This window comes from Mustela erminea, chromosome 8 (assembly GCF_009829155.1).
Source record: "Mustela erminea isolate mMusErm1 chromosome 8, mMusErm1.Pri, whole genome shotgun sequence".
Taxonomy (NCBI): Eukaryota; Metazoa; Chordata; class Mammalia; order Carnivora; family Mustelidae; genus Mustela; species Mustela erminea.
In genome coordinates this window covers 81,388,787-81,414,575 of record NC_045621.1, presented here as the reverse complement: position 1 = coordinate 81,414,575, position 25,789 = coordinate 81,388,787, and the positions used below count along the sequence as shown (strand labels likewise).

Here is a 25,789-nt window from a genome sequence, read left to right as displayed (position 1 = left end):
GGTACTCGCTGTGCCGCGCGGGCCATTCTGTCGTCTTCGGCACGTGCGTCAGCTGCTCCTAAACACATGACTCAGGGTCATGACCTCTGCTTTCTGCTTGTCTCTGTTCAGGCCATAAACCTAAGAGAAAACTGAAATCCGACAGGTGAAGTCACCTAAGGTCACATGGTTAGTTTTGTCTCTAGAGCCCACATTCCTTCTATTACAGTCCTCCGTTTGCCCATCTCAATTTTCTCATTCCTGAATTCCCCTATGACTTGTAAGTCAATAGTGTCTTTTATTTTTTTTTTAAGATTTTATTTATTTATTTATTTGAGAGAGAGCAAGAGCAAGAGAGAAAGAGCATGAGTGAGGAGAGGGGATGGGGGGAAGAAGGCTCCCCAGTGAGCAGGGGGCTCTATCCTGGGACTCCAGGATCATGACTGAGCCAAAGGCAGACATCCAATCAGTTAAGCCAATAAATTAGGGAGTTCTTGGAAGAAATAAAGTGTACATCACCAGTACTAGGAGTAGAAAGGAAGGCCGCAAGAGACATTAGGAATCACCTGTGTCCACGTGGCAAGGTTAGTTGATTCCCCCCTCACCACACCCACAGAGAGCGGGAGCCTGGTGCACCTGCTCTGCCTGGAGATCACCAACCGTCAGGACTGTGTCACTCTGGTGATCAAGAGTGAACTCCGGCAGGTTATACAACAGAGTTCTGGTAGTCCTCACCCTTCCCTTTTTAACCGAAAGCCTCTGGTACTATGCATGGCTCATGATAGCAGCTAGTTCTTCAAGCGCATTCTGGAATCTTTTCACAAGGTATGGGTGAGAGTGGTACTGTTATTCTCCCCATATACAGATGAAGAAACTGCAGTATGGAGAGGTTTAAGTGCCCAACATCACAGAGCTAGGGAGTGGTGGAACTATCTGGAGAGTCTATTTTCTTAACCAGGAGGCTAAGTTTCCCTGGGTTACGTGGTTACCAAGGAGCGTAGAGAGACTAGGCTAAAATCACATTTCACTCCCCGACCAGAGCTTATCCACAGACCTAAGCCACATACATATAGGAACAGTTGAAATCTCCATGTGATGAACTCAAGTCTTCTGCCAAAATGCTAGCATTCATTCATTCTTTCCAGAAATATCCGAGCACCTGCTTTGAACACAGCATTGTTTTCAGAACTGGAGAAAAGTGGTGAATAAGACAAGACAGGGTCTTTATTCTCTTACAGGCAAATTATGAACTACTGAAGACCATTTTCTAATATAATTTAATATGTTTAAGTGCTCTGAAGAGAATAAAACAGGGTGCTGTGACAGCAAGTGTCTTGTGTCTGCTTTGAATGAAGTAGTCAGGGAAGGTCTCCCTGAGGGTGACTAAGGGAGCCAGCATACAAAGATCTGGAGACAGCTCCTAGCAAAGGGATAGTAAGTGCAAAGGTCCTGAGGAAGATTTTCTTGGTGTGTGAGTGGTAACCACACTCTGATTTTACACAAGGAATTTTCTCCACGCTGGTATTCCATTTCCTCATTGACCTAGCAAGTCAAAAAGAGGATCAATATGTTTGTGTTATCTTCAAAAGTAAGAAGTAAATTTGGAATAATTAAGAACTTTTTTCCTGGGTTCAGAAATACAACACCAAAGACATTTGGACATTTTTTTTTAACATCTTTTTTAAAGATTTTATTTATTTATTTGACAGACAGAGATCACAAGTAGGCAGAGAGGCAGGCAGAGAGAGAGGAGGAAGCAGGCTCACCGCTGAGCAGAGAGCCGGATGTGGAGCTAGATCCCAGGAACCTAAGATCATGACCTGAGCCGAAGGCAGAGGCCTTAACCCACTGAGCCACCCAGGTGGCCCCATTTGGACATTTTTGTAGCCAGCAATTTGGAAGCAGACCCATAACTTTATAGTTCACGTTTCAGTGCTTGCTCTGGAACCCAACTGAAAGAGGGCAAGCAATCCCCAGCTGATGTGTTGTAGAAAGCCAAGCAGATTCACACTGATCGGTGGGCCCTGAGAGTGTAAGGAATAGTACTGAGGAATAAGTATGGAAAAACTGATTTGCTGCCCAGCTTCAAGGTCAAGCACAGGCCTGAAGGGGCCACCTGCATCGTTTTATAGTCTTCTTCTCAGGGAAATGCAGCTTCTACAGTTTGCCACCCAGGAAATTTTGCATGCTGGCCTTGTATGTGAGAGATATGCCCAATCTGCTTCAGGGAGGTTATTTCAACTTTCCGCCATGTTAGGATTCTGTGATTGATGAACCTCAAAAACTCCAGGAACACCTATGTATTCTTGGCTGTCCTTGGTAAGCACGAAGAGAATTTCACCAACTGAAATGAAAAGGTTCCGGATTTTGTCTGATCATTCTTGAGCCCACATTTTTGGATGTGCCTGAAATGTAACTTTGATAACCATCCTTGCTGCCTGCTGTAGCTGCCTCTTCTGTTTTGTTTTTTTTTTTTGGCTTCAGACTCATTTCTTGCCAAGATCCATCAGGAAAGACGTAGTTCCCACCATGGGCCTCACACAACTAAATGGCACCAGACTGAAGTTCCCTGTTCAGTGCCTAATTAGCCTGTGGCTGTAGGAAGTGGAACAAAGCGTCTACATTTTTGTAGGATGTCACTTGAAAGTGTTCACTGAATAGCCTCAGCTGTTCAAATAGTAAAGCTGCATACAGTGGGGTGTGTGGAGGGGGCGGGTCCTGGGGGAGCAGTTCTGGCAAGAAAGGTCTAGGCTCCTTGAGATTTAAAGGGCTAACACGGAGGTGGCTGCACATTTTTTTTCCCTCAAAATAGAAGGCTGATTTCAAAATGGGTGAAGGGGAAGGGGAGGTACAGGCTTCCAGTTATGGAATGAATAGGAATTAATATGGAATGAATAGGACGTGGCAACATGCACGTTAATGGGATTAGGATAGTTGTGCACTGAGATGTTTGCGCCCCTCGTGAGCACAGCTTAATGTATAGACTTGTGGATTCAATATGTGGTACACCCGAAACTAGGGCCACACTGTGTGTTACCTGGGCTTCAATTAAATAAATAAGGAGAAAAAATAAGTTTGGGGAAAAAAGCCTTCTGTTGTACTTAGAGTGCTGCTCATGGGAACCTGGGCTGTGGAGAGAAGAGCATTTCCCTTCTTTTGTTCAGGGGAGGTGAGGGCTTGACTCAGAGGGAAGGGAGGCTGGTCCATGGTTGTGAGGTGGAAGCTGCTTCAAAATGAACGGGTCCCCAGGCTGATTTCTGCACTTGAGAAATGAGAAGTTGGATGAGACCAGTTTCCTAGGCTTGCCTGTAGGTGAGTAGCACTCTTATTCAAAACCACTCCGCTGTCCTGACTCGGAATTCTCAGGCACAGTGACCTGCGTCTCGAGCAGGCATCCCCAGTGATCCCCCTCCTCACAGGGGTCTGGGAGCAGTGGCCTGCACCACCTCTGACAAGTCTTCCACCTGTAAGACTCTTTGCTAAGGCTTGAAGGCAGTGATTCCTAACCAGTTTTGAGACCCAGACCTATTTGTAAATTTAAGGAGAGCTGTGGATGCTCTCGTTCACAAAAATGTATGTAGACACAGAATGCTGAATCCAGTACCAGGGTCTATAGATCTGGATTAAGAAGTCAGCTCTCAGAAGAGACACTAAGCATTTAGAACTGTGCCTGGGCTAAAGTAGAAACTCACTAAAGGTGGTTCTATGTATGCCTCCCAGCACCTATGATATACTAGTACTATCTTCATTTTATAGACGAGTGAACTGGGGCATAGAGAGATTAACATACCTGGTTAAGCGGTGGCTGGATTTGAACCCAAGCCCACCTGAAAACAAAGCCAGTGAACTTAAAATTCTGGGTGACCTAATTAAGTCATTATCATATTTGCCTACCTGAATTCGTGGCTCTTTCTATTGCTCACCACTCTCCTACATCTCTCCTGTGTGTGTTATAGTTAACTGAGCAGCTACTATGTGCCAGGAACTATCCTAGGCACTTCATGTATATTGTTTCATTGAAAAAATGTGCTCAGAAAATGATGTATAGTATTGGGGGCACACACTGAGAAGGTAAAGGTAGGGAGAAAAAGGTAAATAATATCTCAAGGCCCAGAAATTTTCTGGTTATTTTTTGGATGATTTTCTTTCACTGCGCAATCAGAGGACCAGAGATAGAGAAGAAACGGAAAATTTCCTAGTTCAGATATCATTTGCCCAGGGACTAGCATAGAATGGTAACATGCATGGTCATTGGCAAGGATTAATTAATTCTAGACCCTTAAGAAGTCAATCAGCGGTTTTGTCCTACTTTCAGCACTTAACTGTGTCACCAGATACTAGCTGGCTCCCTTTGCACTGTCAGTCTGAGCCACATTAAAGGAAGTACAAGACCTGTTTACTGAGCAGGTGCTTTGTGCTGGCTCTGTGCTCAAGCACTTTAACTGCATTCTTTCACTTAACCTTACAATGGTATCAGACTTTCTTGTTTCAGATCCTCCTTTCAACCCAAGAACTTCCAGCTGAGATCTTGTCTGATTTCATGCCCGCAGGTTTTCCCAGTGGGAGAAACACACAATTAGACAATTAGGGAACTTGCCCAGGGCTACTCAGCAAGCCCTGGGTTGGGTGGGGGGAGGGAGGATTTGGGGGTGGGGCGGAGAAGGCGAGAGAAAATGAAGGGACGCCCGGGCAGAACTTGTGCCTTCCTGATGATCATTCCCAGGCCCGTTTGGGTGACATCCCTTACCAGACTGGCCTGGCCAAGATCACACACTCTAGTGGAAAGATCCTCAATCACGGATGCACGTGCTGCTCTGAGTGAAACCAGGACACAGGAAGGGCTGGGCCCAGTTTGTGTGGGTGAGAACTGCAGGGGCTCCCAAGCCCAGTCCCATGTGCTGATGCAAGTGGCTGTCCCAACCGCAGGACCCTTCACAGCCCCACCCTGGGACACCAGCCTCCCCACCTACTGCACAGGGGAATACAGCTGGAGTAGGGCACACCTAGGTGGGGCATTTTCTGTAACTTTTACCAGGCTGGCCTTCCCTGGTGTGAAGCAACTAACCAGGCCCTACCACTTCTTAAACACCCATTTGCGCCAGACTCACTGATGAAGCAGGATCAGGGTGGGGGAGGGGGCGGGGGTCCAGGCCCTAAGAATGTTAAGCCTATTGTTGGGGGTATGGGTGGAGCAGACCACTTGGCCCTGACCTCACCTTAACAGACAGCATCTAATTATGGCTTTGAGGTTTAATAGACAGAGAAGTATACTGAAATCATTCTAAGCAGGAATGTTCTCCACGCAACTTCAAAGTTGTGCTGTGTTTCCTGTAGTGTGCTTAGAATGGGTTTCTTTAGTGAATCTTGATATTAATGTGTGAGTAGCAGCAACACACATCATTGTGTGTGTGTGTGTGTGTGTGTGTGTGTATGTGTGTGTTAAGGCCATTCATTTGCCCAGTGGAAAAAATAGACCACACTCTTTGTATCCTATTCTGATACCTTTTCTTTGTTTGTTTGTTTAAATGGAATTTATTTATTTATTTATTTATTTATTCAGCATAACCTCCATACTGAACACGGGGCTCAAACAACTCACAACACCAAGATCAAGGGTCCTATGTTCTACTGACATAGCCAACCAGGTGCCCCACACTTTTTTTTTTTAAACTGTCAGGGCCTGGGTAAGTGTGAGTGTCTCATATCACACTTGCCCTCTGAGAGGCCTGGAGAGGCCACCAATTAGAGATCTCAGCAGAGGACCAAACACAAGCCCCCTTTCTGTAGAAGTTGTATCCCCACTCAAGGCTTCCTGGCTACAGGACCCACCATCACCACAAACATCAGAGGCTTAGCTCTGCTACTAGCTGGGGGCTCCTGGGTCAGAGTTACAAACTCTCAGCAGTTTCCACAAGGGCAAAGCTGGCAGGACAACATTATATTTCTGAGTAACCCTGCCTGTGACATCTTCAGAAATTAAAAGATTTGCTTCACAGTTTACAAAGATGCCCAAGGGGTGTGGACTCCCTCAAGCCAGCTGCCTGGCAGGCCGTGGGAGGGGAGGCAAGCAGTACAGAAAGGATAGGTGGTGGCTTGGAAGCCTGGCCTCTTGACTCTGGGTTCTCACTGAAAGTAGGAGAGATGCTGGGGCAATTCTGGCCTGTAAGGACCAGCAGAAGGCTGGACTCAGAAGACCGGGCCACGCCTCATTTGTGCACCAAGTATTCACTGAGCACATGAGCTGTTTTGGATTTGTTCAAGTCCTTGGTTATTTAACAATGGACAGAGGAGATTCCTCCCCTCTTGAGGGAGGATATCATTACCTGAAATGATCTTATTTATAGCTTAATGTTATTTTACGGAAGGGTTGGACGTCATCTGAGCCCACCATGGGTGAGGTGCAGATGGCTTAGTGTGGGATGGTCAGAAAAGGCCTGAGATCTTACAGTTCTGAACTAAGTCACCTGGGCCCCAACCCGAGGGTCTCAGTTCTGGGTTCTCGGTTTGTACATCCCCCAAATAAAGGGGTTGGCTTCCACTCTTCGCACTGTTGGTCGCTTGGTCCGGTCAGCCTCACGCTCTGTGTTCCATTTCCTGAGCGGGTCAGGCTGGAAACAGACAGGGCCGTGGCTCCCCGCCACCTCGCAGGCACTAAGCGACCCGGTGTCACCTAACAGGAGGTCGCCCGGGCTTCCCTTCAACCCGGCGGAGGATCCCTGAGGTTCCCAGAGGAGCCTGAGCCCCGGGCAGCTCGCTCCCGAGCGGGGCCCACCTGTCCGGGCCGAGCCCCTCGCGGGCGCCCCAGGTGGCTCAGGCGGGGAGGAGCCGCGCCCCGCCCCGCCCCGCGCGGCCGGAGCCAACGCCGGCCCCCGGCGGGCGCGCTCGGAGCCGTGGCCGGGAGCCGGGCTGGGGTGCCGAGAGGCCCCGCGGGTGAGGGCGGCGCAGGTGAGCGGGGAGGCCGCGGCCAGCTGGGGGCGGTGGTCGGCCGGGGCCGGGGGACCCCGCGCGGGGGACATGCGGAACCGCGCGGCTGCGGCGGGGCCGTGGAGGGCCGCGGTGCAGTGGAGGGGCGGGGGTCCCGAAGCCTCCGGGGGGCTAACAGCTGGGAACACCTGGACGGGGCGGGGGCGGGGGCGGCGGAGGGTCTCCTGCTCCGCTAGGGCACCTCCGAGCGTTTGCCTGGCGCTGGTGGGGAGCGGAGAGGCTGGGGGGCCGGGCTGCTGGGGAGAGCCGGAGCTGCGGCGGGTTTCGGGCGGCGGAGGAGCCCAAGTCGCTCCCGCCTCTGTCTCTGCGGCGCCGCACACGGGCCCGCGTCCTGCCGCTGCTCTGCCCGGCTCTTTACTTTTGGTGGTGGCGGTGATTAAAGACCTACGCGCCCGGGTTAGTTTGTTCCCTGGGCGCTGAGTATGCTCGGCTGCTCTGACTCTAGGGGCCTTTGGTGGGAAGACTGCAGGTCTGTGTGCCCTGGGGCGTTGTGGAGATGAGGGTGGAGGTGGAGGGCCTCCATCTCCCAGGACCCAGCCATCCAAGAGAGAAGGAAAAGGTCTAGAGTGCTCTTTAAATTCCAGTTACTAGCTATGTGAGCTTGAGCAACTTGCTTCACTTCGCTGATGCTCAGTTTCCTCAAAGGCAAAATGGGCATGATAGTCATTAAAATAGCTTTACGTTATCTCATGTTCATAAAGTGCATGGCAAGAAGCTTGGTGAAAGTTCTCTCCATTTTTTCCCTATGTGATAGTGTAACACTTTATGCCTCCCAGAGGTCTCCGCACATTTCTGAACAGAAGGGGGATCCAGGAGGCTTAGATTACCCTCCTTTAGGGTGAAACCCTAGTGTGGTGGCGGTGGGGTGTGTGTGTGTGTGTGTGTGTGTGTGTGTTTTGGGGGTGGCATTTCTTTCTTTCTTTTCCCTTTAATCACTCTGACTTATTCACTGCTAGGCTACTTTCAGGCTCTTTTACTTCCCGATGCCATCCTAGAGGCAGTCGATCGGAAGGTGCAGGTAGAGGGGTGTTATCAGCCTGCTTTCGTCATTATCAGCTGTGTTTGTCAGAATTCTTTTGAATTGGGTGTTGGTCACTTGAAAATTGCCTGATGTAATATGGAAATTGGGTCACAGAAATGAAAAAGTCTGAGGGTTTTAGCTTCAGGCATGGCTACATCCAGGGGCTCACATGAGGTTGCAGGCATCATTCTCTCTCATACATGTCTTAACTCTTTTCGCCTTCTGTGATGACTGTTTTTTTTTTTTAAGATTTTATTTATTTATCAGAGAGAGAGAGGGAGAGAGAGCGAGCACAGGCAGACAGAATGGCAAGCAGAGGCAGAGGGAGAAGCAGGCTCCCCGCTGAGCAAGGAGCACGAAGGCTCATGACCTGAGCCGAAGGCAGCTGCTTAACCAATTGAGCCACCCAGGCGTCCCTGATGACTGGTTTTTAATATGAGGTGATAAATAGCACTGGCGACTTCAGGTTCATCTGCTCCTTGGGGTGGGGGGTTGGGGGGGGGGAGAGTCTCTCTCTTCTTCCAACTTTTTTGTCCTTACAGCAAGTCTTACTGATAGGCTAGACTAAAGCTGGGCCAAGTCATCTCTGTGCATAGGGAGTGGTGGTAAGAGTGATACGGATATTCACAATAGGAGTGAATACTTCACCCAGGTGTCACCAGTGCCTGGGGGATTTGTTCAGCTCCAGTTCAGCTGCTGGCTAGAGAGGGGCAGTTCCCAGTGAGAAGTTGTATAAAAATAGTACATGTCCATTGCACTCTCTCTGCCTTTGCTCATCACCACCTAGACGAAGTCTGTAGTAGAGTGTAGACAGCCTGGGTGCCATATTCAATCTGTCAGTCATCAAGTCTTTATCCAGGCATGGAAAGCATCCTGTGTGTTCATCCTTCCATTCCTTGTTTTGTTGATCATTCATTCAATAGGACCAAAATGGAGTCACTTAGGCTAAGCCCAAACTGAGTCTTAATTTCAGTAAGCCAGGGCCTCTGCCAAGGGTGAAAATGCTTCTTTGGAGAAGCTCACAGTCTGGCGGGAAAGGCAGATATGCAGATAACAGTGCTTGGGACCCTTTAACTGTCTGGCATAGAGTGAAGACTTCCCAAGGAGACTGTAGTGGTGCTCAAAATTGGAGATAGTAGGGCTGCTTGAGGAGAAAAACCCGGAGGGACTTCCCAGGCCATTGTGGTGGGGAATCAGTGCTTGCTGTTGTAAGTTATGTGATTTAGGTTACTTTACTGTCTCACTTAAGAAGTCTGCAGGAGGTGGTTCACGGTGGTCACAGCCCTCTTGGTTGGATTCGCTTGCTTTTCCCTGCTCTGCCACAGATTGACTATGGTTCTATCAGGGCTACGGCTGGTAACATCCAAAACAGAAGGGAGGGACAGTGTTTGTCTAGAAAACAAAGGACAAGATTTCCCAGACGTTCCCTAGGTCATTGGCCAGAATGGTCACATGCCCACCTTAAACCAGTCACTGGTGAAAGAGAAGAAGGTGGGCTATGATTGTTTTATCCATGTCATCTTCTGGAACTGAGAGAGGGGCTCACCTTCCACACACTGATGCCCCTTATCTGAACAAAGCTGCAGTTCTGCTAGCAAGGGAGGAAGGGAGATTGCCTCTCAGGCTGTTAGGTAGGCAGTCAGTCTGTGGTTTTTCCCACAGGCAGGGACAGATGGTGAAAGGGCTGGCCTGTATGGGCAGTCGGGAGAAGTGCAGGACAATAGAAGTACAGGGTGTAGCTGAGGGCAGAGAAAAGTGAGGCGGGAGACACCGGCAGAGACACAGGTAGAGACTCGACTGTAACATAGAGTACCCAGTGCGAGATATCATTCTGGCTATCGCCAAGAAGCATAAATCTTGGTCCCATTCTTCAAAGAATTTACACTTAAAATTTTTTTTCTGAGTTTTTCATATTCCTGTTGGCAACAGCAACAGTGGCTTACTCTATGGTGATGATTCGGTAGGGGTGGGTTAGGGTGGAGGAGTTGGGGTTGGGGGGATGTGTATAGTTTGAAAAAGCCTCACAGCTGGTTCTGGTCTGTGTCTCAGTCCCCAGCACCTCCCCTTCACCATCTCCTGTACTTCCCGTTGAGAACACTTGCTTGTTCCAAATCATGGCTTCATTTCAGTATTGTTACCTGTCTTCAAACTAACAGGCTGGGACTTGGTGAAGATGCAGTTAGTGGGAGATCCTGGGCAAGAAAACAGTTGTCCTGATAGTAAAATCAGTGGGCGAATTGTCTGTAGTTGTTTTGGTAGGAAACCAGCCTCAACTGCCTATTGCTTTTAAAACATTTAGCCTGTTTTCACTGGAAGTGTGAAGTGAGTGCTGCTTTTTGTTTCCATCTGATATGGCTGATGTTGGTGGACATTTGGAGTTAGATTGGGCAACAAGTTGTGCATCCTCCATATCTTGTTGGCACAGAAATTGGCAAAAAGACTTGGTCACTAATCCTGAGAGCAGGGAGTGGAGGGCAGCATATTTTCCATCAGCAGTGCTGATGTCCAGGATCACTGGAAAAACATGAAGGAATGGGGAGGGAGAGATGTCTTGGGAAGTCATTGGTTCACAAATATTTATTGAGCATCTACTGTGTGCCAGACCCTGTTTCGGGTGCTGAGGGTAAAAGAGTACACAAGAAAGACAAATCTCTCTGCTCATCACACCTACAATCTCCTAGAAGGGAACCTATTTATTTATGTTTTGTCTCATTTTTCAGGTGAAGAGAAGTACTAAGAAATAAGTTATTGTCAGAGGGGAGGGGGGGTGGAAGGGTGGGCAGAATGGCTGAAGAGGAGTGGAAGATACAGGCTTCCAGTTATGGAATGAATAAGTCACAGGGATGAAGCATACAACATAGGGAATATAGCCAGCGGTGTTGTAACGGCTTTGTATGGTGGGGACAACTGGATTTGTGGTGAGCATAGTGTAACATATAGGCTTGTTGAATCAGTCTGTTGTATATCTGAAACTAATGTTACATTATGTGTCAGACATACTCACATTTAAAAAAAGACTCTAAAAAAATAAAACTGGGTAAGAAAAGAGTGCAATAGTTGGAAACAAGCTGGGCATAGTGCTGGAAATCTTCAAGGTTTATTCTTTCTCTGGTTTCCAGCAGAGAAGTATGGCCCGAGCTGGCATGATATTTGGGAGGAAAAGACATTCACTTGGAAGAAGAGGATTATATGTTGAATAACTTGATTTTAAAAGATTTCTTTCACACAGAATCTCTTTGTTTCTTTGTTATACTTCACATTGTTCCCAAACATGATTTACAGTGACTTACAAAATGTGGTACCAGGTGGTGAGAAATAAGTGAAGAAATATGAGCAAAGGGAAAATAAGAGTCATTTCTTTCATCATTGGGTTCCAGAATTGTTTAGTTTTGGTATCAGGGAGAAGGAGGAAGTATGGTGATTAAAAATGTGATTCATGCTCAGGGTTCATTATTTAAAAGGTGAGAAAATAATTTTTTAAAAAGATTTTATTTATTTATTTGACAAACAGAGACTACAAGTAGGCAAGAGAGAGAGAGAGGGAAACAGGCTCCCCGCCAAGCAGAGAGCCTGATGTGGGGCTCAATCCCAGGACCCTGGGATCATGACCCGAGCCGAAGGCAAAGGTTTTAACCCACTGAGCCACCCAGGCACCCCGAGGAAATAAATTTTTATGCCTCAGAAAGTTACAACTTTTTTGTTTGTGTGTTTAAAGAGTCAGTTTTATTTGATGGGAAAATTAGTCTCTTTATGAAGGGCTTATACAAAATTTATCTCCTGAGTTCAATGAAAACTAATAGTTTATTTTTTTTTAGGTCAATATAAACTACATCAAAGGTTGACAGAGATCAAAAGGCTAGTTCTGGATCAAATGAAATGGTCCAAAAAAAATTTGTGAGGAGTTTTGTTTAGACTCTTAATGGACTGGAAAAAATACACAAATTCAAATAAAAATTTAAAGTCTTTAAATGTTATGTAGTGGTAATTTTGATTGCCTATTTTTATTGGGTTGTTTGTTTTCTTATTGTTGAGTTTTGAGAGTTCTTTACCTAATTTGGATGTAAGTTCTTTGTCAGAAACGTGTTTTGCCTGAATTTCTCTCAGGCTGTGCCTTATATTTTTATTCCCTTAAGGGTGTCTTTCTCCAGGCAAAAGTTTTCAGCTTTGGTAAGCCGGTTTTTCAATTTTTATTGCGAATCAAACTTGTTGCTAGTATATAGAAATGTAATTTTTTAAAAGCTTTATTTATTTATTTTAAAGAGAGAGACTGTGGGGCACCTGGGTGGCTCAGTGGGTTAAAGCCTCTGCCTTCGGCTCAGGTCATGATCCCAGGGTCCTGGGATCAAGCCCCACATCCGGCTCTCCGCTCCACAGAGAGCCTGCTTCCTCCCCTCTCTCTCTGTCTGCCTCTCTGCCTACTTGTGATTTCTCTCTCTCTGTCTGCCTCTCTGCCTACTTGTGATTTTTCTCTCTCTCTGTCAAATAAATAAAATCTTAAAAAAAAATAAAATAAAATAAAGAGAGAGACTGAAAAAGAGAGCGAGTTGGGGGACAGAGGGAGAGAGAGAGAATCTCAAACAGACTCCCCACTGAGTGTAGAGCCCAGTGTGGGGCTCTACCTCACAACCCTGAGGTCATGACCTGAGCCAAAATAAAGAGTCAGTCACTCCACTCAACTGAGTCACCCAGGCACCCCTGCAATTGCTTTTTATATATTGACATTACATTTGGTTACTTTCCTAAAGTCACTTATTCTAGGGGGCTTATTTGTAGATTCTTTGGATTTTCTACACAATCATGTCATTGGTAAATAAAGACAGTGTTATTTCTTCCTTCCCAGTGTGGATGCCATATATATATATATTTCTTATTGCACTGGCTAAGAATTCCAGTATAATGTTAAATAGGAGTGGTGAGAGAGAACATTCTTGCCTTGTTTGTTGTGATGGGGAAGAAATAATCAATTTTTCACTATTAAGTATGATGTTAAACTGAGGCTAGATGCCCTATGAGGTTAAAGAATTTCCATTTTATTCTGAGTTTACTGAGATTTTTTATTTTGGATCGATTTTGAATTTTGTTGAATGCTTTTTCTCCATCTGTTGACAAGATCATGTGATTTTTTTTCTTCATATTTAATACAGCAAATTTTACTGATTGATTTTCACACATTGAACCAATCTTGTATCTCTGGGATAATTTCACTTGGTTGTGATGTATTTTTGGAAGAGGCTGTGCAGGATTGGTATTATTTCTTACTTTAGTGTTTGGTAGAATTCATTAATGAAGCCATATAGGCCTAGAGTTTTCTTTGATAGGTTTTAAACTACAGATTTAATAGGTATGGGTGCACTTAAGGTTGCCTATTTCTTGATAAGTTTGGGTAGTTTGTATTTTTTAAGGAATTGTTCTACTTCACGTAAGTTGTCAAATATATCTCCATATGATAGAATTTTTTGTGGTCTTCTCATATCATCCACTTAATGTCCATGGAATCTATAGTGATTTTCTCCTTTCATCCCTGATACTGGTAATTTGTGTCTTCAATATTTTTCTTACTCTATCTAGAAGGTTATTAATTTTATTGATCTTTTCAAAGATCCAAATTTTTGGTTTTATTAATTTTGTCTGTTTTTCTATTTTCGATTTTATTGCTTTCTGCTCTTTAATACTTCTTTCTCCTTGCTTTGGGTTTAATTAATTAATTAATTAATTATGTTGTTTTCTTAATAGCTCATTTTACTGATCTTAGATTTTTCTTCTGTTTTAATGTAAGCATTTAGTGCTATACATTTCCCTCTAACCACTGCTTTAGCTGCATTCCACAATTTTGTTATGTGTATTTGCATTTTCACTTACTTAAAATTAAAATATTTAAGAATATTAAGAGAATTCCTCTTAATCCACATGTTATTTGACTGTATATCATTTGATTTTTAACTATTTGGGAATTCTCCAGAAGTCTTACTGTTATTGATTTCTAATTTAATTCTGTTATTGTCTCACAATATAATTTGCATGACTTATGTCCTTTTAAGTTTGCTCACCTTTGTTTTATGCCCCAGAATGTGGTCTGTCTTGGTGAGTGTTCAATGTGTACTTGAAAAGGATGTGTATTCTGCTATTTTCGGGTAGAATGTTCTGGAAATTTTAGGTCTTCTCTGTCCTGATTTTCTGTCCATTTGTTTTATCAGTAACAGAGAGGCATGTTGGAGTCTCCAACTATAAATGTGGATTTTTCTATTTCTCTATTTTTATATTTCTATTTCTTCTATTTTTGTCCTATCACTTTTTGCTTCATGTATTTTGATCATCTGTTCTTAGGTGCATGCACATTCAGGACTGTTATGTCCTTTTGGAGAACTGATCCTTTTATTATTATGTACTATTCCTCCTTTTCCTTGTTAGTATTCCTTGTTCTGGGTTCTACTGCTTTGGGTGTTCATAATATAGTTACTCCAGCTTCCTTCGTTTAGTGTTTGTTTCCTGTATCTTTTACTTTTCTTTTACTTCTAGCCTGTCTGTGTCTGTATATTTAAAGCAGGTTTCTTGTAGACCTCAGAGTCTTTCTTTTTTCACCTATCTGACAATATCTATTTTTCAGTTGGTGTGTTAGACTATTCACATTTACTATGCTGTTAAACTTAATTAAAACCTGCCATTTTGCTAGCTGTTGAGCCACCCAGGCGCCCCCTCCTTTGTTTTTGAAATTTATTTCACTGGGTCTAGAATTTTGGGTTGACAGTTTATTTTTTCTTTCAGCACCTTAAAGACACTGCTTTATTGACTTCTTACTTGCATGCTACTGACAAGATATCTTCTACAATCCTTATCTTCTTTTATATTTAGTGTTTTATTTTTCTACCACTACTGTCAAGATTCTTTTTGTTGGGGCACCTGGGTGGCTCAGTGGATTAAGCCTCTGCCTTTGGCTCAGGTCATGATCTCAGGGTCCTGGGATTGAGCCCCGCATTGGGCTCTCTGTTCAGTGGGTAGCCTGTTCCCCAACCCCCCGCTTACCTCTCTGCCTACTTGTGATCTCTGTCTGTCAAATAAATAAATAAAGTCTTTTTTTTTTTAAAGATTCTTTTTGCCTTCGATATCAGCTGTTTTAATATGCTGTACCTCTGTGTGCATGTGCGTGTGTGCCTACACATGTGTACATATATGTACATTCTTGCACATCCTGCCTGATGTTCTTGAGCTTCTTGGATCTGTGGTTTGGTGTCTGTAATTAATTTTAGAAAATTCCCAACAATTATTTCTTCAGATATTTCCTCTGCTCCATTTTTTTTTTTTTTAAAGATTTTATTTATTTGTTAGAGAGAGAGATACAGAGCACAAGCACAGGCAGACAGAGTGACAGGCTAGAGGCAGAGGGAGAAGCAGGCTCCCTGCCGAGCAAGGAGCCCGATGTGGGACTCGATCCCAGAACGCTGGGATCATGACCTGAGAAAAGGCAGCTGCTTAACCAACTGAGCCACCCAGGCGTCCCTCCTCTGCTCCATTTTCTTCTCTCCCTCTGTAATTTGATTTATACCTAGTTTAGAACATTTGACTTATTCCAGAGCTGTTGAACAGAGCTTTGTTTTGTTTCATTCTTCTTTTTCTTGTTTCTTGTTTTAGTGTGGGCAATTCTGTTGACCTACTGTCAAGTTCACTGACTCTTTCCTTGGCTGTGTCAAATCTGTGGAAGAATGTTGAAAGCTGTCTCCATTTCTGTTACTGTTTTTAGCCTTTCAAGTTTTTTTTTTTTCATTTTATTCTCCCTTACATATCCTATCTGTATATTTAAAGCAGGTTTCTTGTAGACCTATCTTTCTAGTAAAATTAAGCATTTGATCTTTCATGTTGTCCATTCTTTCTGTTAGGGTCTTTTACAATTAATTACAGTTGTTTAAAATTTAGTGTCTGATACCTTCAACATCTGTTTTATATTGGAGTTTGGTTCAGTTCATTGTCCTTTCTTGGCAGTCTTGTTTCTTTCTTGCTTTTTGTATACCCTGTGTGTTTTGTGGAGCACTGGACATCTTGTGTAGGACATGAGAGACTGAGATAAATAGTTTTTTTTTTTTTTTTTTTTTAAAGATTTTATTTATTTATTTGACAGAGAGAGATCACAAGCAGGCAGAGAGGCAGGCAGAGAGAGAGAGGAGGAAGCAGGCTCCCCGCTGAGCAGAGAGCCCGATGCGGGACTTGATCCCAGGACCCTGAGATCATGACCTGAGCCGAAGGCAGCGGCTTAACCCACTGAGCCACCCAGGCGCCCCGAGATAAATAGTTTTTATGTCTTGAAATGGTAGTGCCTTTCTATTTCTGCTAGACCTTTAGTGTGGGGTTGATCACTCTAATCAGGATTTGAACTGGATTTGAGGTTTGTTGTTGGTATGGTTATTCTCATTTCACCATACACTTCAAATTCCTCTTTTGATAGTCTGAGTTTGGAGCTGGTTGGCCAGAGGGGTTTTCCTAATGTCTGTCTCAGTGTCAGCCTTAGGTTTTCCTTTTGTGCTATACCTCCAAGTGGTCTGGCTCCATGCTCTGTCAACTTTTCCAGCAGTATTCTGTTGTTGTTCCTTACTTGATGCCTATTAGCCAGTGTCCAGGTGCATCAACTTCAGGTAAACAAGTACTTGTTTTCTCTCTTCCTGTAGGCGTCTGCTTCTCCTTAGATTTGGGGCTAGTTTATTTCCCTATGACCTCGGCTTTCCAGTGGATTCAAGAAAGTTCTGGACTTGCCATTTATCTGGCTTTTTATTTGTTGTGAGCATGGGAGTGATGCTCTCTTCAGCTCTCTGCATCCTGAGCAGAAATTAAAAGCCTTGATATGATGCTTTCTAACCATTTTTATGATGTTTATACAAATCCTGGGACTGTTTCCCTTCTCTCTGTGTTTTTTACAGTGTCATTTATATATTTTTTAAAAAAAGATTTTATTTGTTTATTTGATAGAGATCACAAGTAGGCAGAGAGGCAGGCAGAGAGAGAGAGGAGGAAGCAGGCTCCCTGCTGAGCAAAGAACCTGAGGTGGGGCTCTATCCCAGGACCCTGAGATCATGACCTGAGCCGAAAGCAGAGGCTTTAACCGTCTGAGCCACCCAAGCGCCCCTCATTTATACATTTTATACCTATAAATCAGTGGTTCTCAACTCCGGCCTGAAGAGCATTAAACAAAATACAAATTTTTAGTCCCAGTGTTTTAATTGATATATGTTGGGATCCAAGCATCTTTTAAGTACTCCCCAGGTAATTCTCATGTATATCTAGATTGAGAACTGGGGTCTAAGTATCCCCTACAACTTCTTCTTTCACAGGGATGCTCATCCAGCATAAGCAACCAAATAAAATTTCAGACTATATACATTTGCCCTTGTGACTCCATCAAATTATTTTCTCCTAATTGTGCCTTCAGTGATAGTTAATTGCCTGTGATATAGACTGATAGTCTCATAGAATGGGGAGGAAACAGAGTTCTTCTCATTTAACTTTCTGCTTAATGAATATCCTCCATGGCTGTCTATGGCTTTAGCACTGTTTGAAGTCTTTCAGGGGCTGGAAACTCTTTGCCACTCAAAACAGTAAACCTCAGTGTGAGATCATGAGATTGTTAGAGGTGTTTTCCTTCTATTGAATTGAAATAAATCCTTCTATAATCTCCCAAATAATTTGCCTGATCCACAGCCTTGCAGACTGTTTTGTAAACATCTGTTTTCATGACCCAGTATGTGTTCACTTGTGCACATACATGCACACACACACATTCATATCCACGACAGGCATTTTATGAAATAACATTTACTGTAAGTCTTGTACTTCTAATTTTATGACCCACCAGTGGTTTTTTTTTTTATTTAAAAAAAAATTTTTTTTCAGTATGGGAAGTGCTTCTGCAGCCCATCTTTCACTAGACAAGCTCTCATTCCCAAAGGTTTCAAGACAGCTCTCCTGGTACCTCAGCTCTGCTGCACCCAGCGTGATGCTGCTTCCTTCAGCTGTGTTTCAGCTAACTCCCTGCTCTGGCCAGTGTCACGCATTAGTTGGGCTGCACTGTGTGGTGTCCTCTGCAAATCAGTGGCTGAGTTCAGAAACCAGGGCTTCTCAGGGGGGCATATCTGTTCAGAGTAGAGAAAGGGAGGGCTCCTTGTCTTTTTCTAGACACTATTTCTAGTCATGTGGCCCAAATTCAGTGGGATGTAAATTGCAGCCATCTCTTGAGGAACATTGTTGATGGCTTTGTAATTGTTATGTGTCCTCCCACTTTTCCCATATTAATAATGCATTATCCTAATTAGCTATGTGTGCATCTTTATTTTCTGAAAGACTGTGAACTCCTTTGAGGTCAGGAAAAATATTTCATTCTTCCTGTCCGTAGTGATCACACTAACAAAATTAGTCTGTTGAAAAAAATTTAAAAAACTACATTCCTGGTCAAGTAAACTTTGACCTTTTAGCATTATTGCCTTGCTGACAATTGTGCCATCAACCTTATTTGCTTATCACCATGTATTTACTTTGGGAAATAGACAAACTGGGTAATTTAGTTGAACCTGTCACCTCAATACTCACGCATAAGACACTGTGGTAGGTGCTCGGTGAGATGCCTAATATTTTACAGTCTACAACCTGACTGGGGTCATATGACATGCGAGGCGTGTGTCAGTGTGTCGTGTGGTGGTGGGTGAGTGCTCTCAGAAGTCACGGAGGAAAGGAAGGCCACATGGGTGGTCAGGAAAGACTTGGTTCCAGCCTTGAAGCATCAGACACATGGAGTGAAAGGTGTTTTGGGGTGAAGGGATTTGGAGGGACAAGTAAGCTATTTTAGCATCTCCCAGGCTCTACAGAATCTCTGCTGTCTCTGGGAGTGGCTTGGATCCATCAGATCTGAAAGAAACTGCAGGTAAGATACAGAAGAAAATCTAATTTAAATTATTTCTGTAGCAAGGATTGACATCCACAGAAGGTCATAGGCACAGCTCCCGTCATCCCCACCCTTCATCTCAGCCTCGGAGGCTCTGACTCTGACCTATGTGGTTTGCGTGTATTTCTGGAAGCTACTTCTTGTCATAGCAAGGTTCAGCTTTCCAGCAGTTTCAGGGCTGGTAGCGTTAGTGCCAGGTTGCAAAGTGCCTCTTTTTAGAGCGACTCTCTATAGCCACTGACCTAACTTTTTCTCTGCTTCCTCTTATCCAAGACTCTTACGCGTATGAGAAACGTACATTCTCCAGGTGCCTGGGTGGTTCAGTTGGTTAAGACTTTGACTCCTGTCATGATCCCAGGGTCCTGGGATTGAGTCCTGCATCAGCTTCCCTGCTCAGCAAGGAGGCTGCTTCTCCCTCTGCCTGCCGTTCCTCCTGCTTGTGCTTTCTTTCTCTATGTCAGATAAAAAAATTAAATTTAATTAAAAAGAAAAGACATGTACATTCTCAAACTGTGCTACATCTACCACTCTTCAAGATCGACTTCATCTATGGGACCGTCTTCTGAGTATCCTTGTTCAGAGTAAAATGGTGACACCATCAAAATGTGGCATAAAAGCCAGATATTAACATCATCAGTTTCTTACTGGAAACATTCGTTTGGGGACTCTCTTAACTGTGGTGAAAAATAAGGATGGTAGTACATTATGAAAAAGGCACTGTGTGTGTGTTAGTTATCCTTTAGCAAGGGGTGGGGACTACAGTTCTTAAACATTAATAGTAAGGGTACAAAAGTGAGGGCTATGAGTCAGCACCTGCTATGCTGCGCTACAGGGTGGCTATTCGTATTATGGAGAAGCAGTGCACATGCGCTTCTCTTAGCGTCTAGTGCCAGAATGGTAGTTTATCTCCTGGGAAGAACTGAGAAAATAAAATAGTACAGAACTAGATAATTCTTCCTATTTCTCTTTTTGCCTTGGCAGCCAGGAAGCCCAGAGCTAAATGTAAAAATACTCAACCATGTGATAACTTTATTTCAAATTCTAAGTACAGAGACATCCTATATTAAACTATATGATTTCACCTTTTTTTTTTTTTTTAAAGATTTTATTTTACTTATTTGACAAAGACAGACACAGTGAGAAAGGGAACACAAGCAGGGAGAGTGGGAGAGGGAGAAGCAGGCCCCCCACCAAGCAGGGAGCCAGATGCAGGGCTTGATCCCAGGACCCTGGGGTTGTGGCCTGAGCCAAAGGCAGATGCTTAATGACTGAGTCACCCAGGCGCCCCTGATTTCACCTTTTTAGAAAGAGTAGCTGTTAGTTTTTCCTTATTACCAGGGTGATACAAGTTCCTTATAGAAAATGTGGAAAATAATAGATTGCCCCACCAATCAGATCTTTTCTCACCACCCAGAGATAGTTGCTGTTTGAACCATTCTCATTTCTTCTAAGCATGCATGTCTTTATATGTGTGTGTATGTTATGTAAATGTATTTATAAAAATGAAATGATACCTTTCACTCTGTACTAAAACTATTTATTTTTAAGATTTTATTTAGGGCGCCTGGGTGGCTCAGTGGGTTAAGCCGCTGCCTTCGGCTCAGGTCATGATCTCAGGGTCCTGGGATCGAGTCCCATATCGGGCTCTCTGCTCAGCGGGGAGCCTGCTTCCCTCTCTCTCTCTCTCTGCCTGCCTCTCTGTCTACTGTGATCTCTCTCTGTCAAATAAATAAATAAAATCTTTAAAAAAAAAAAAAAGATTTTATTTATTTATTCGACAGAATGAGAGAGAGAGAGATCGTAAGTAGGCAGAGAGGCAGGCAGAGAGACAGGGCGGGCGTTTTGGGTGGGGGGAGGAAACAGGCTCCCTACTGAGCAGAGAGCCGATCCCAGGACCCCAAGACCATGACCTGAGCCGAAGGCAGAGGCTTAACCCACTGAGCCACCCAGGCACCCCTGTACTAAAACTATTTTTTAGCTTAACCTTTATAATCATTTTCCATGTTGCTTTATACTCCTGTGCAACATTAGTTTTAATGGCTAGTATATTTCATCATGAAGCTGTATCTTGCACGTTTCATTTGAACTAGGTTTTTTGCTATTATAAACAACTCTGTCATGTACCTTCTTGGAGCTAAATCTCTGAGCAGATCCATAATTATTTCCTTAGAATAGAATTTCTAGAAGTGACATAAATACTTAAAATAATTAATACTTTTAGGCTCTAGATTTATATTTCTGTGTTGCTTTCAGAAGACATGAACTACTCTATTTTATCACCTAGGCTTTTATTTATTTTTTATTATTTATTTGTCAGAGAGAGAAGGAGGGGAGCAGAGAATGCACACAAGCAGGGGGAGTGGTAGAGGGTGAGGGAGAAGCAGGCTCCCCACTGAGCAGAGAGCCTGATTCCTGGCTCAAACCCAACGCCAGCCACTGAGATCAGGCCTGAGCCGGAAGTCAGACACTTAACCAACTAAGCCACCCAGGCACCCCCAGAAACAGTGTTTCTGTCACTCTGGTAATCTATTAAAAGCATGTAACCATCTGAGAAAGGTTTGTTTTTGAAAAAACCCGCTCCATTTGGGGTAAGAGCAGTAGGAGTCTCTAGCGTTCTTGCCTGGGTCTGGCCCAATCTCTTTTCCACTCCCAGCTCAGGGGACTCAGAGGCGTTGGCTCAGCAAGGGAGGCCATGTGGACCAGCCCCGGTGCTGCCAGAATCAAAGGCACTCACCAGTTTACGCTGGGGAGCCATGTGTGCACCTTCAGGGTATTTCCAATATTCTGATCTTATAAACTACATGGCAAGCAATCTTTAAAACTGAAGTGGTGGTATTAATAATTACTTAGATTCTTAGAATTTGAATTATGGGAGCAAATTGGATCCCTGTTTCTAAAACTGTTCTACCAGTAAACATTTTCACCAGCAATATACAAGTAGCTCACCATGATTGTTATCTTTAAATTGAGATAAACACGCATGCCATAAAATTTATACTGTTAAAATATGCAATTCGGTGGTTTTTAGTATGTTCACTAAGTTATGAATTATCATCATTATTACGTAATTCCAAAATGTTTTTAAAACTTTGCGAGGAAATCTCATATTCATTAGTAATCATTCCCTGTTGCCTCCTTCTCTCGGCCCCCAGCAGCTATGAATTTACTTTCTGTGGTTTTGCCTGTTCTGGACATTTCGTATAAATGGAATCATTCAGTATGTGACCTTTTGTGTCACCTTCTTTTACTTAATGCAATGTTTTCAAGATTTTAAGGTTAATAATGTTTTTAAGGTTATAGCATAAATCAGTCCTTCATTCTTTTTTACGGCTGAAAAATACTCTGTAGTATGGATATAGCCCATTCTGTTAATCTGTTCATCTTCATGGAGGTTTGGGTAGTTTCCATTTTTTGGACTATTATGAATAATGCTTCTGTGAACAATCATGTTCAAGTTTTTGTGTGCACTTGTGTTTTCAGGTCTCTGAAGGTTTATACCTACATGTGGAGTTGCTGGGTTGTGTGGTTATTCTCTTTAATTTTTTGAGGAACTGCCACACTCTATCCAAAGCTGCTGTACCATTTTGCATTCCTACCAGCAATGTTGTGAGGGTTCCAATTTCTCCACATCCTCACCAACACTTTCATTATCTGTCTTTATGCTCATGGCCATCTTAGTGGGTACGAAGTGGTATGTCTTTGTGGTTCCAGTTTGCATTTTCCTAATAAGTTACGGTGTTGACTCTCTTTCATGTGCTTATTGCCCATTTGTATATCTTCTTTGGAGAAATGTTTACTAAGATCCTATGCCAACTTGAAATCAGGTTGTTTGTCTTTTCATTGTAAAGTTGTAAGAATTCTTTATATATTCTGGGTACTAGACCCTTATCAGATATATGATATGCAAATATGTTTTCTCATTCTATAGGTTGTCTTTTCATTCCCTTGAAAGTATCCTTTGAAATACAAAAGTCTTAGTTTTGGTAACATCCTTTTTTTTTTTTTTTTTCTTTTTTCACTTGTGCTTTTGGTGCCATACTTAAGAAACCATAGCCTAATCCAAAATTATAAAGGTTTACACCTATATTTTCTTCTAAGAGTTTTACAGTTTTAGCTTTTCCATTTAGATATTTGATCTGAGTTCATCTTTATATATGGTGTGAGTTAGAGATCCAAATTTATTCTTTTGCTTGTTCTGGCAACATTTGTTGAAGAGTATTCTTTCCCCATTGATTGTCATAACTTGTCAAAAATCAGCTGACAATAAATATATAATTTCCTTCTGTATTGTCAATTATATTCTATTGATCTATAGGTCTGTCCTTATGCCAGTATTACACAATCTTGATTAATGTTTCTTTGTACCAATTTTGTTATTGGAAAGTATAAGTTTTCCAACTTAGTCTTCTTTTGCCTATTCTGGGTCCTTTATATCTTCATACGAATTTTAAGATTAATTTGTTAATTCTACAAAAAGCCAGCTGGGATTTGATAAGGATTACATTAATCTATAGATCAGTTTGAAGATTATTGCCATTTTAACAATATTAAGTTTTTTAATAATGAACATGGAATATTTTCCCAGTTGTTTAGGTCTTCTTTAATTTCTTTCAGTGGTGTTTGGTAAGTCTTGTATTTCTTTTGTTAACTTTATTACTGAGCATTTAATTTTTCTGGTGTAATTGTCTTAATTTCATTTTTAAGTTGTTTGTTGTGTATGCTTATGTATAGCACATAAAAATGCAGTCAATTCTCATGTTTTGATCATGTATCCTGAAACCTTGCTGAACCTGGTGACTAGCTCTAATAGTGTTTTAGTGAATTCATTTGGATTTTCTAGAGAAGATAATATCATCTGCAAAGAGAGATAGTTTTACTTCTTTCCAAAACCGATGCTTTTAATTTCTTTTTCTTGCCCAATTGTCTTGGCTAGAAGCAACAATACAACATTGACTAGAAGTGGTAAGCTCAGACATTCTTGTTCCTATGTTAAGTTCTGGACTAACAAGGTGGCCAATATTATTTATGATACTTTTTGGTGACCTCTTTTATACTCTAAGAATCTGAGTAATGGAGTAGGAGTTGCTGATTGGTTTCTCCTAGGGAAGGAACAAACAAAAATTCCCTTTTGCCTGGGCATTTGAAGGTTTGGCCTCATAGTTAATAGGGGGAAAAAGTATTTAAAAAATTTTTTTAAAGTTTTTATTTATTTGACAGACAGAGATCACAAGTAGGCAGAGAGGCAGGCAGAGAGAGAAAGGAGGAAGCAGGCTCCCCGCAGAGAAGAGAGCCCAATGTGGGGCTCGATTCCAGGACCCTGGGCTCATGATCTGATCTGAAGGCAGAGGCTTTAACCCACTGAGCCACCCAGGTGCCCCGGAAAAAAGTATTTTAATTGAAGAATCTACTTATGTGACATCTAGGTGCCAAGAACTTTGATTAATGCTTTCTAGGATATAAGCCTTCATTACTTAAAAATAAAACTTAAATTTTCCCTACTAGTTTTTCATTCTGCCTTTCCATATTTGGCTGCCCAGTATATGCTTCAGGTACTGTGCTGGGATCACAAAGATGAATTAAACACACACTGTGTCTTCAGGGTGCTCACGGAGAAGTGTGGGGGGAGACAGATAGGAAGAAGGATGTTAAATACTCTGGCAAGTGGTTCCCTTGCAGGGTAACCTGTCAGAAGGAAACAGGTAAGAGATGTGGGTTTCCCCCTTGGGGTTTTTAGGTCTCAGTTTGATGATGGAACATTCAGTTTTCACTCCATAGAATCAAGGAATTTTAGGACTGGAGGCTTGGAAATCCTCTTATGCAGCTCCACATTTTTCAATTGGAGTAACCTCTTACCTTGTTCAACAGTTGCTCTTCTCTCTCATCAGCAGTTCTTCTTTCTCTGAAATGTTTTCTCTCTTTCTCTTTCTCTCTCTCTCTCACACACATACACACACCCCATCATACAACATTTTCTCTAGGGAGGTAATCTATGTTTAGCCCACTTCTTGGCTCCATTTTTTGTGTCTGGTAGTATCACACCAGGCTCAGTGCCCCTCTGCAGTATGCCTCATCCAGGAGTCCTGCTTTCTCAAGACTCCTTGGCTTTGTCCTTTCTGTGGGTCCTATGACATGGACCTGAGAAGGATGGAGACGTTACCCAGCTCCACACCCCCATTACCCAGAAAACTTGCAGGGGGCCTCCTGCTCTGTTTCATTGTATTTTGAATTTCCTTGGAAAGAGCATATTCCCCTTTAATCTTGTCCGTTCGGGAGATTCACTAGGATGCATACAAAGTCCTACCTGTATGCTTGCTGTGAAGTCATCTTTCCGGAAAAGAATGAAAGTGGTATTAGCAAAAGCGATGAAATAGGCACACACCTTAACAAAGTTTTACAGTTTTTATTTTATAAGTCACGTCTGAATTGCATGGTACATATGCTTCCATTTTTATTTTGCTCTTTAAAAATAAACCTTTTATTCCAGCTTTATTATTTATTATTACAATTAAAATAACATCAGGTTACTTTTTATCATTCCACTGGTAAAATGGAATGGAAACCTTATTGTCTTAAGCTACAAAAGAAAATGAATCGACCCCACAAACCTTTCAAGTTTAATTAACTTTTAAACAAATACGAAGTTCTCGTTTCCTTTTTTCTTTTTTATTACAATGCATTTTTTTCTTTTGATTACGTGAGGGGCTGAGATAAGGATGCAGAGCTGCTTTCTGGTTCACACTGTTTACTGCATACGATACAGCAGCCAATTCAATCAGAAGGGAAATAGGAAAATAACTACTCTATTTGTGCCTTGTAAGCGCTTTGTACAGTCCCCTCCAGTCCCTACGATTAAATGTTGGCTTCTCTCCTTGCAGGCTTCTAAAATG

At 42.9% G+C, this 25,789-nt stretch overlaps 1 protein-coding gene across 1 annotated transcript in view; it reads left to right on the top strand.

The window, feature by feature from the left end:
- The first annotated feature begins 6,826 nt into the window (after nucleotides 1–6,826).
- LYPD6B (LY6/PLAUR domain containing 6B) overlaps nucleotides 6,827–25,789 on the top strand; it is a 176,369-nt gene continuing 157,406 nt past the window's right edge. Inside the window, exon 1 of the mRNA XM_032356180.1 lies at nucleotides 6,827–6,924. The gene's annotated coding sequence lies outside the window, so the exon portion shown is untranslated. The remainder of the gene's footprint in view (nucleotides 6,925–25,789) is intronic.